At 44.7% G+C, this 12,333-nt stretch overlaps 1 pseudogene; it reads right to left on the bottom strand.

Moving 5' to 3' along the window:
* Positions 1–974: 974 nt before the first annotated feature.
* LOC123822411 lies at positions 975–8,055 on the bottom strand (annotated as a pseudogene).
* Positions 8,056–12,333: the final 4,278 nt, after the last annotated feature.

The raw sequence follows: 12,333 nt of genomic DNA on the forward strand, positions 1-12,333 counted from the left end.
TCTGCCCCGCCCCCATACAGTGCTTGCCCCGGCCCAGGAGGGTGTCCCCCCAACAGCCTCTCTACAAAGATCTCAAGTCTCAGATAAGTGCTTTGGCAGAACTTGTTCTCACTCAGAACCCTGTGTGTGATGGGTGGGGTGGGGGATTTTGGGGACAGGCTTGGAGGGTGTGCTGCTGATTGCCCCAACTGCTGAGCTCTTGCTTCATTGAGGAGGAGACGTGTTCAAGCAGAAAGCAGAGCCGAATCTCTCCCAGCAGTGGAAGGAATTTTTATTTTCAGAGGCCTTGGGGTGAAGAGGAGGAGAGAAGGAATGAGTTTGTGAGCTGGGGGAAAGAAATGTGGGGGAGGCAGGTTTGCCAAGTGGCTATTCCGCCGAAGCCATATGCGTGGTGGGTGAAGCAGCCTCTCCTGCCTCTCCCCATGGATGACCCAATAACATGGGTGCTGCACCCAGTGTTTCTGGGGTCAAGACCCAGTTTTGAGGGTTCAGGGGCATGGTAAACTTGAAGGGGAGTGTTGGGCAAGGGCAGGGGCTGCCCACAGGTTGCCCGTCATATCCAAAGGCACATCAGATACCCCGACGAAGGCTGGAGCAGGGGTCCCAGCACCCTGCTCCTCTACCCCCCCTCAGATCCCTGGTGCTGGAAACACCATGGAAAAACCATCACCACAGGCCACAGTAATGGAAGGATACAGAGGGATAGCTCATCTCTCATCGGGGCTCTAGCAGGGCAGAAAATGAGAAAGAAGCCTCTGTCTCCACGAAAGGGACTGAAGTGTGCTCCTAGTGAATGGCGATGCATCCCAGGTCAGAGTCTGGGCTCTTCTCCAGTCCCCCCCATCTTGCAAAGGTACCTGATAAAATCCAACACCCACTTCCCCTCACCAAATCCTTGACTTCAAGTGTCTTCCCAGCTGTTCTTCCGGAGCCATTCCCAGACAGAGCAGGCCAGCTGGTGAGAGCCTAGAGCCTCATCTCAGCTCTTCTCCAAGTCCCAGGTCTGTGTAGGAATCTGAGGAGGGAGGGAGTGGTGCTCCATGACAGTTAGCCAAGGCCAGGCTGTTCCAAGGGCCCTGCTTGGTTGGGGCTGACCGGCGGTGACTGGCTGACAGAAGATGCATATTGCCTTGTGCAGAGAGCTTCAGGGCCGAGAGGACTGCGTGGATGGAAGGCCCATGGGCAGACATCGCACTGACCAAGAAGGTCTGGGACCTGTGGCCGTAGTGGGACGCCAGCCTGGGCTCTGTCTCAGTGGGGCGCCATCTCTTTACTGCTGCTGCTGCGGGGGGTGAGGTGATGCAGTGGCTGGAAACGCTGCTGGTGGGAACAGGGCTCTCACTGCCAGTGGGGCCCTCTGGTGGTCTAGATTTATTAAGGTTCTTGGGCTTCCGTTTTCTGGTTTTGAATTCCCCTTTCTGCATCACAAGAAGCCTGAGAACACACTGGAGCTTCCTGTAGAGGCCGCAGACGCTGCACACGGGCTCACCCTCCACGCCCTGCGCAGCAGAGGTGGTTGGTGCAGCAGAGGCCCACTCGGAGGGAAGCTGGAAGCGTACAGCTGGTGCCGTGGTTGATCCGTTCATCTTGCGGTAAAGGACCATAGGTGTTACCTACATAGTGCCCTGTCCATCCCGCCTCCAGAGGGGACCAGCCAGGGCCCCACAACAGACACATTGTCTTCCAGGAAGTCATCAAATATATCTACGAGATTGGGGTGCTGGGCAGCAGGGTTGGCGCGGCTGTCCAGGCTGTGTAAGACGGGTTGTCAAAGAGACCCGCAGAGGCGGGGGCGGCAGCGGCCCAGGATGCGTCCAGGTGTGCCATGTAGGCCTGGCCGGGCCTGGAGTACCAGCCTTTGAAGCCCGCTCACCAGATCTGCTCCTGGCCAGTCAGGCCCGCATCCGCTGCCACTGCCATAGGCTGAGGCTTCCCAGGCCGTGGCGGGTGCGGCAGCGGCAGCTCCTTCCAGGGACCTGGTGGTGCCCCGAAAAGACACGTGCAGCAGGGTGCAGGCGGCTCCCTCTGCTCCTGCCAGGCTCGGGTCTGGCCTGTCCTGCACTTTCCGGGGCCCAGCACCCAAGGTGACTGCACCAGAACCGCAGCTTGAGGCGGCTCGGAAGGCGGTGGCTTGGGACTGCCCAGCAGGTAGCGCAGCAGGCACAGCACCGAAGAGGGTCCGGGCTAACGAGTGTGTGTGTTGGCGGGGGGTGGGGGGGGGGGGGGGGGTGGGGGGGGTGGGTGGGGGGGGTGGGGGGGGTGCACTGACAAGAGGAAGCAGCGCCCGTTGTGTGGGAAGGCGCCAGGTTGCCGCCACCGCGCCGTAGGGCCTGGAGTGGGGGCTGTGGTTGGCGGCCAAGGTGGGGCTCTGGTGCGTGGTCCTGCCAACTCGGCTTCCGAGTCCCGAACCTCCGGGGGGTCAAGGAGCAATGCGCAGAGAGAAAAATGATCAGGACAAATAATGTACGGGTGAGGGACTGTCACAAAAACAAAGATAAAAAAAATCAAATGCTTTTAAAAATCCTTCAAGATGTCATTTAGCAAGATTTGTTTACTCAGGAAAATCCCAGATTAACTCTAGTTGTTCCTGGAGATGATGGAGGAGGGGCCGAATCCACCGCAGGGCTTGGCAGTCCCCAGCAGCTAGGGTGGCAGAAGACGCAGGGTGGGGCGTGGGCGCAGTTGTGGGAAAGGCCTTCGGGTCACACCAGGCGCCACGCTTGCGTGCAGCCCGCAGGACACCGTGGCCTGGGCGCGGGTGGGTAGGCTGGTGTTGCAGCCCCCGCCCTGCTGGGCTGGAGCTGCCAGGAGGGCGGGTGAGCCTCTGCTCCCCCGCAGGAGATTTGGACCAAGCCTAGACTCTTTCAGCCACTGTGCCAGTCGCCTCCAGTCCTCTACTTTTAATTTTTTGAGGTAACTGCCCAGTGCTGTTTTCCACAGTGGCTGCACCAGTCTGCATTCTCACCAACAATGCAACAGGATTCCCTTTTCTCCACATCTTCACCAGCACTTGTTTGTTGCTTTATTGATGACAGCCGTTCTGATAGGTGTGAGATGGTACCTGATTGTGGTTTTAATTTGCGTCTCTGATGATGAGTAGTGACATTGAGCATCTTTTCATATGCATGATTGGCCATCTGTATGTCCTCTTTGGAGAAGTGTCTACTCAGGTCCTATGCCCAATTTTAAATTGGGTTTGTTTTTTTGATGTTGAGTTTTATGAGAACTTTACACATTTTGGATATTAACCCCTTAGCAGATATTTTACATTGTTGATCATTTCCTTTGCTGTGCAAACATTTTTTAGTTTGATGTAGTCCCCATTGTTTATTTTTCTTTTGTTTCCTTTGACTGAAGAGCTGTATCAGGGAAAACATCACTATGAGCAATATCTGTGATTTTACTGCCAATGTTTTCTTCTAGGACTTTTCATGTTTTCAGGTCTAACATTTAAGTCTTTAATCCATAGTAAATTTTGAATTTATTGTTGTGTGTGGTATAAGAAGGGTGGTCTAGTTTCGTTTTTCTGCACGTATCTGTTCCCTTTACCCAACACCATTCACTGAGCAAACTATCTTTAGCCCATTGTATGTGCTCGGTTCCTCTGTCAAATATTAATTGCCTATAAATGCATGTTTTTATGTGGGGCTTTCTATTCTGCCCCATTGATCTGTGTTGGTGCCAGCACCATGCTGTTTTGATTACTGTGGTCTTGTAGTACAGTTTGATATTAGACAGCATGATTCCTCTGACTTTGTTTTTTTCTTTCTCAAGGTTGCTGTTGCTATTCAACGCCTTTTATGGTTCCATATAAATTTTTTGAAAGTATTTGTTCTAGTTCTGTGAAACACATCATCGTCGTTATTTTGTTAGGAATTGTGTTGAATTTATAGATTGCTTTGGGTAGAATGGACATTTCAATGATGTTAATTCTTCCTACATTCTACATGAACTTGGTATGTGTTTCCACTTATTTTTATCTTCTTCAGTTTCTTTTTTCAGTGTCTTATAGCTTTCCTAGTATAGGTCTTTTACATCCCTTGTTAGATTCATTCCTAGGTATTTTATTCTTTTTGAAGCAACTGTGAATGGAATTGTTTTCTTAATTTCCCTTTTCTGATAGTTTATTATTGGCATATAAAAATTCAACTGATGTTTGGACATTAATTTTATGTCCTGCTACTTTACTGGATTCATTTATCAGTTCTAGTAGTTTCTTGGTGGACTCTTTAGGGTTCTGTATGTACAGTATCATGTCATCTGCAGAAAAACAGTTTTACTTCTTCCATCCAATTTGGATGCCTTTTCTTTTTTCTTCTTGTCTGATTATTATGGCTAGGACTTCCAGTGCTCTGTTGAATAAGAAAAGTGAAAGCAGACATTTCCTGTCTTGTTCTCGATCTTAAGGGCAGTGCTTGTAGTTACTGCCTGTTGAATAAGATGTTGGCAGTGGGTTTGCCATGCATGGCCTTTCATTGTGTTTAGGTATGTTCTCTCTGTTCCCACTTTGCTGAATGTTTTTATCATAAATAGCTGCTGGATTTTATCAAATGCTTTTTCTGTATCCATTGATATAATCATGTGGTTTTTATCCTTCATTTTTATATTCTTGATGAGGACTCCATGAAAGCAATGCTGTGTCATTGGTGCATTATATCAGGAAGCAGAGGGTGCTGGTTTGTCCATTATCACTGGTGTTTGAATTCTTCACTGGGTTGAGGTGGTGTCTGCCAGGATTATCCATTGTAGTTATTATTTCCCCCCTTTTTAATTAATAAATAGTTTGTGGGAAGATATTATGAGGTCATGTAATTATCAAACGTTCACCCAGAAGTTATAGCATCCACAAAAATACGTGTTTTAAAGATCCAGCAGGCATGCACTCTTAACAGCATTTTCAGGAGAAGGTGAGAAGGCAGGAACGGCTCCATCATCTCTTCAGCACTTGGGACTCTAAGAGTTTGCCTGGCCCTGGCATACCAAAGGCAAAGCTGTAGTGTCTTACAGAGTTCTTTGTGAAAGTTTCTCTTGTGGTTTTTGTTTTCTTTGTTGATTTGGCAATGAAAGCTGTATTGGATCTGCCAGGATTTTGAACTGGCCCCTATGTCCAGTACAGAGGCTTTCTGCCTGACTCTCTCTTTCCTTAGGAAAGCTTCAGGCCCAGAAGTCACCTCTGTTCCTGAAATACACTTCTATTGCTAGAATATCTAACAGGCACGCTTAGATTCTATTTAATTCAAAGCATGGGAAAAGGATCTTGCTGGGACCCATACTATAAATGTTTAGCTTGATGGGTCATCCCATAGCATTCCTTGATGTATAAGGCCACCTATAATTAATGACTGCTGGGGGGGGCATTTGTAATATGGGAAATATGCTGTTCCCAGCATAGGGGGGGTTGGTAAGCGGGGATGGAAAAGCTTGGGAGGAAGCATTCTAGACTCATGAGACACAAAGGAAATATGAAGGAAAGGGAGCCAGGGGTCAGGGTTCTTAGTCACACACACACACACACACACACACACACACACACACACACTCTTACAGAGTGATAGAGAAAGGAAGAGAGAGAGTAGGAAAATAGAAAGAAGGAGAAAGACAGGGGAGGAGAAGGGAAAAGAAAGGAAAGGGAATTTTTGTTTGTGATGGGATAGGTGTGTGTTAGTTCAGTCCTATTCCTGGGTAAGACAGATAAAAGAAAGGGAGATTTATTAGCATAAAATTTTTATTAGCTTTTTTATGCTAATAAAATATATTTTTATTTTTAAAATATATTTTATTTATTATAATATTACAGTTGTCCCACTTTTTTCTCCCTTTTATTCCCTTCTGCCCTGTACCAACACTTCCACCAGCATTCCCCATCCCCTTAGTTCATGTCCATGGGTCACACATACAAATTCTTTGGCTTCTCCATTTCACATAGTATTCTTTACCTCCCCATGTCTATTTTGTACCTATCATTTATGCTTCTTGCTCTCTGTACCTTTTCTCCTATTCTCCTCCCACTGATAACCCTCCATGTGATCTCTATTTCTGTTACTCTGTTCCTCTTCTAGTTGTTTGCTTAGTTTGTTTTTGTTTTTGTTTTTTAGGTTCCATTGTTGATAGTTATGAGTTTGTTGTCATTTTACTGTTCGTATTTTTTATCTTCTTTTTCTTAGTTAAGTCCCTTTAAGGGATTCATATAGTAAGAGCTGGGTGATTATTAACTCCTTTAACTTGACCTTATCTGGGAAGCACTTTGTCTGCCCTTCCATTCTAAATGATAGCTTTGCTGGATAGAGCAATCTTGGATGTAGGTCCTTGCCTTTCATGACTTGGAATACTTCTTTCCAGCCCCTTCTTACTTGCAAGGTTTCTTTTGAGAAATCAGCTCATGGTCTTATGGGCACTCCTTTGTAGGTAACTGCCTCTTTTTCTCTTGCTGCTTTTAAGACTCTCTCCTTATCTTTAATATTGGGTAATGTAATTATGATGAGTCTTGGTGTGTGCTTCCTTGGGTCCAACTTCTTTAGCACTCTCTGAACTTTCTGAACTTCGTGGAATTCTATTTCCTTTGCCAGATTGGGGAAGTTCTCCTTCACTATGTTTTCAAATAAGTTTTCAATTTCTTGTTTTTCCTCTTCTCCTTCTGGCACCCCTATGATTTGGATGTTGGAACATTTAAGGTTGCCCCAGAGATTCCTAAGCCTCTCCTCATTTTTTTTGAGTTCTTGTTGCTTCATTCTGTTCTGGTTCAAAGTTCTGCTCCAAACTGTTGTTCTGAGTACCAGTTTCCTTTCTTTGCTGTTGGATCCCTGTACATTTTTTTTTCACTTTTCATAGTCTTCACTTTGTCCTTTATTTTGTCACCATACTCAACTATTTCTGGGAGCATCCTGATTACCAGTGTTTTAAACTGTGCATGTGATAGGTTGGTTATGTGTTTATCACTTAGTTGTATTTTTATGGACCTTTGATCTGGTCTTTCATTTGGGGATATTTTTTAGTTTCGGCAGACCTATTTCACATTAAGGGGTGGAGCCTTAGGTATTTGCCAGGGTGGGGCAACCCATGTTGCTGCATTGTGGTGATGTATGTGGGGGAGTAGTCCAAGAGGGAACAATGCTGCTTGTTCAGCTCTTCAGGAAGTGGCTTTCAATCACTTTCTTCACTACCCAAAAGCAAATTGGGCCCTTCTGGTGCTGATTCCTGGGTACGAGGCTTTGTGTACATTTTAGGACCTTGTGGGTCTCTCCAAGGAACTCTCCTGTGAGGCTGGGAGTTTCTGTTACTGCCTCAACCCTCACAGATTTATTTTAGTCAGAGATTTTGAGGCATTACATCCCTGCACTGGAACCCAGGGTTGCACAGTCTGTCTTGCTCCCCAGTTGTTCCTCCCAGTTTACCTGCATGCAAATGTGGGATCACCTGGTCCACCAGCTGCTTGCCCCACCTGCCCTGATCCTCCAGCCTTCGCCTTGCTGAGAGTCCTCTCCATCCTGGCTGCCCATCTCTGCCCCTCCTTCTGGTCTGGATGAATGTTTCTTCTTAACTCCTTGGCTGTCAAACTTCCACACTGTTCAATTTTCTGGCAGTTCTGGTTATTTTTTTGTTTTTTAAATTTGTTTTACTTCTTTTGGTTGTGTGAGGAGGCAAAGTGTATCTACTTACGCCTCCATCTTGTCCAGAAGTCTAAAATATATATTTTTAGGTTTTACAAAATCTCTCTATAAAATGTAGGTTTTATAATATATTATTACTTGAATTTATAATCCCTGCTAACAGTATGCAAGGGTTCCCTTTTCCCTACCTCCTCACCAACATTTGTTATTTGTCGACTTTTTGATCATAGCCTTTTCAACAGGTGTGAGGTGATATCTCATTGTGGTTTTGATTTGCATTTCTCCTCTGATTAGTGATGTTGAGCATTTTCCTAAGTCTGTTGGCCATCTGCATGTCTAATTGGTGTAACTGCACAGAAACTCTATTTCTTTTATGAGCTTTTCTCCTTTTTTTCCTTTTGATTCAAAATGGCCTTGTCCAGCACCATGACTCACCTGCCTCCCTCATTCCTTGTGTATCTGCTCCCCTTAATCATTAGGGCCTCAGGACAATGAGGTTCTGGTTAGCATTAAACAATCTTAGGAACAAAACTTTGGGTCTATTGACCACAGAGACAGAGTTTCAGTACAACCAAAGATAATATCTAGGCCTCAGTTCCATTTTAGTTTCAGACTCAGAAAACTGGAACAACCCTACCAAACACACCCTTGTGAAACTAGATTAAATGACGCCATGGCTGACATCATGGCTGACCAGATACGATGATCAACTACCTCCTACCTTAGCACCAAATCATCAGTGGAGACCACAACCCTGACAATAACCCTAACTCCCTTAGTCCCTTATATAACCCATCCCCTAGAAGCCATTGGAGAGCCAGTTTTTTTGACATTACTTACCTGTGACTCTGGGCTTGGCCACATTTCCTCAAATAAACCCTTACTTTTGGGGGCTGAAAACTCTCCTGTTTGCATTTGATTGGGCTTTGATGGGCACAGGCAAATGACACCTTTAGTCTGGTAACACTTTCTTGTAGATGTCTTTAATTCTTTTTTGCCTCTATTCCACCCATTTGCCTGTTGTAACTCAACCTTACATAAACCAAGTCACTACCTGCTGTGTGCCTGGCTGCCTGTGCCTGAGTGTTTCAGGGCAAAAATCCCACAATTGGGTAGATTGATAAGACTTTTCAGTCCTGTGATGACCAACTACTTACTCTAAACTCATGATATACAACCTCACTGGTGGGATAAGATCATTCTTTCACTCTTTTCAAGGAATATTTGTACATTCTCCAGTTTTCTAGTTGCATGCATCCCATTCTATGTTTCTCTCACCTTGCTTTGTGTAAATTTTTTCTAAAACCCCCAAATGGCATATAATATATAAACCCTATCCATTTCTCCCAGCTACCAAATCCAAGCATATGGTGGTATTACCACCGAGTTTTCCTCCTCTCCTGTGTCTGAGGAGGTTTCTCTTTTCCTTTGCAAAGCCAGGCTCCCCTTTTGCCTTATGAGGATGTTTGTTCCTTTGTTAGGGTTTCTGCTTTTACCCTCTTGAACCCTTAGCTTTCAATTGGATCCATCCAATCAATATTTGCATATTATTAGAACACACAAATATAGAATATTAATGTTTTTCTAATCTTGTCCGTCTATTGCCCCAATTCTTTGTTTCCTTACTTAGCTGCACTTCTTCTAAGAGCTATCTGCATCACACTCTCACCTCTTATTTATTCTTCATTGTATTCAATTTTGGCTTCTGCCCCCTCCACGCAGTAGAAAACAATCTTGCTAGGTTAAAAGCAATCTTGCTAGGTCACCTCATGCTGCCAAAGCCAATGGTGATTTCTCTGTCCTCCTTTTATTGGACCTTTCAAGGCATTCTAGGCTTTTAACCACTTAAAAAATATTGTATTTCTTCTCTTGGCTTCCATACCATATTTCCTTGTTTTTTTTCCCCCATCTGTCTGGTCTTCTTAGACTTTGTTGCTAGTACCTTATAGTACTTCCTCCCTCCCTCCCACCCCCAACCCCTTTGCTGAACTCGAATATTTGAGTTCCTCAGGAAATAGTTCATGGCCTCTTCTCTTCTCCCTTTAAATCCTCATCCCTTCTATTCCCATGACTTGTGGTGTTATGTTATATACTATGACCCTTGAATGAATATCTGTAGCGTAGCCTTTCTTCTGGTCCTCAGACTCTTATAGTTAATGACTATTTTTGATATTTCTAACTAGATGGTTCACAGAAATCTCAAAATTGCAATGCCTCCAAGTAAACATTTGATTCCCCCATTCTCATTGCATCATTCTTCCTCTTCTGGGGCAATTGCACTCAGGCAGAACCAACTCCATCTTTTCTGCTACCTTCTTCTCATTCTCTGCTTCCACTCCCCCAACACGCAGTCTAATTCATCACAAATTGCAATTGAGTCTATCTGCAAAGTATGTCATGAAATTATTGTAGACATGCCCATATTCATCTCCATAGACACAACCCAAGCCACCATCTTCTCCTGTCTGACTCCCGCCTAACCTCCAAATTGGTCTTTCTGTTTCAGCGCTTGCCCCACTTCAATCCACTCTTCGTGTAGCAGCCAGAATGATTAAATAAATGAGGATAGGATTATATCACACACTCACAAATAAACTGCCTCCCCACCATTGAAAACCATCAATGGTTTATTTCATTTAAAACACAATCTAAAGCCCTTTACATGGTCTGAAGTCCCTGCATGATGTGACTTTCCTCATCGACTTGCCCTTAAACTGCTTTTCCACTCAATCACTACACTGATTTCCCTCCTCGCATTGGCAACTCAAGTACACCAAATTCCTTTTCCCTTCAGGGAATTGGTATAAACTATTCATTCTGCCTGGGATGTTCTTTGCCCGGCTAACTCTGAGTTAGCGCTCAGTTCTAACCTCATTTCCTGAGTATCGCCTTCTCTCTGCTTTTCTGTCTCTCGACAGCCAGTATTTTCTGTTGTAACAGCCCACTTTGTAAATATATATTTATTTGTATGTGTATTGGTTTAATGTCAATTTTCTTTAAAGGCATTTAATCTCCATGAGGTTAGAAACCAGGTCTGTTTTGTTTGCCCTTGTATGTCAGTGATTATAGTTCCTGGCCCATAGTAGATACTCAATATACATTGGTTGAATGACTTAATTTTGTAATATAATGTAGGTAATGATAAGTTCTTCAAACCCAGGCTGCGATCAATTGTCCATTTTTCTGTGTAACTGCCCTGAACCTCTTAATCCGTCAGGCAAGGACATATTATTTCCTCTTACAAAGTTCTATCTTATAGCCTTCTGTATTTACACTGACCAGGCTACTAATGTTAGATTACTAAACAAACATTCCACTCTCCTCCATCTCATGTTACAGGTAGGATGATGATGTTCTCCTATTGTGTTAGATTATTGTTTCAATGTCTGTTACTCTTTCTTGTGATAAGATCATTACATCTCCTGACCCTTTGCCATTAGGTTTGTGCATGTGACCTGTGATACCTACCTCTCCAGGTAGGAGGATTCTATTTCTCTGATATTGGATATAGGCCAGGTGACTCAGTTTGGCCTCAGAGTGTAAGTGAGGTATGCCACTTCTGAGCAGAAACATTAGAGCTATTGCATGAATCCACAAACTCTCATTTCCATTTATCATGAGAATGGCAATGTTCCATATAGGGGCTACTGCTTCAGCCTGGATCCCAAGGCCTTAGGGAACCTGCAGGCAGCATGTCACATGAGGGAGAAATAAGCCTTTGTTACAGTTAAACCCTACCTAAGCTGACTGATAATCTCACTTCCCTGAAGTTGGATATGGCCAGTGTAACTGTGTCTACCAACAAAATGTGAGTGCAAGTCCCTTGTGTCACTTTTTGGTGGGTTTAGCTTGGTCATATCTCTCCAGGCTTCAGAAGTCATGCCTCTGGGCCCAAATGCTGTGCAACAGTGAAGAATCAGGAACAAAATGTAGGGAAGGTGCGATATTTAAGACTTGGTAAAGAGAGAGAGAATAAGATTGCCTGGAAGAGGACTTGTTGTACCTAATACAGAAGGGCCTTGGCCCTTTCATCCATATCCTTACTGCTGGGTTTGGGCTACTGAGCTCATTCTTGGAAAGGTCCTGAAATCCTGGATGTCAGAGATCACTAGTTCCCTCTCTCCTTGGCTCCCCACCAGTGAAGTGAAGGAGTGTTGTGTACTTACTGCAGCAGTATGGCCCAAGGCAAGCTCTCAGGAGGAATCCATGCTCCTTCCCTGCCTGCTGGTGGGATTCAGGACTTTTCCCCTATAAAGTACCTAATTGATATCATTGGTTTATTGACAGATGTACACGGTCAAGAGGTTCTTGAAAGAGTGGCTAAGATACAGTACAAAATAATGCCACACTCCAACTTCTGCTGCAAGAAACATTTGTTGTATACCTGCTCCATTCCTGGAAATTAACAAGTATCATCTCCTTACAACCACCAGGTAAGGAAAGGATAAACTTTATTAGACAAGTAGGGACATCAGTTTAGACAGCACGGGGCATAGAGCTGTTGAGTGGAGAACTTGGACTTTCAATACACATTTTAATTTCCTCCTCTTCCTCCTCTTCTTTCTTCTCTGTCTCTCTCTGTCTCTGCCTTTGTCTGTCTCTGTATGTTAGTGGCATTGCACATAGCACTACTAGTCTTTAAATCTCATCTCTATGACTTTTTTCCTCGGAAGCTCTTCCTGGTCTGGCATCAAAGGACATTTTTCAATCTTCTGGAAACAGTACC

Source organism: Phyllostomus hastatus, unplaced genomic scaffold, assembly GCF_019186645.2.
Source record: "Phyllostomus hastatus isolate PE091 unplaced genomic scaffold, TTU_PhHast_1.1 phas_contig_402, whole genome shotgun sequence".
Classification (NCBI taxonomy): Eukaryota; Metazoa; Chordata; class Mammalia; order Chiroptera; family Phyllostomidae; genus Phyllostomus; species Phyllostomus hastatus.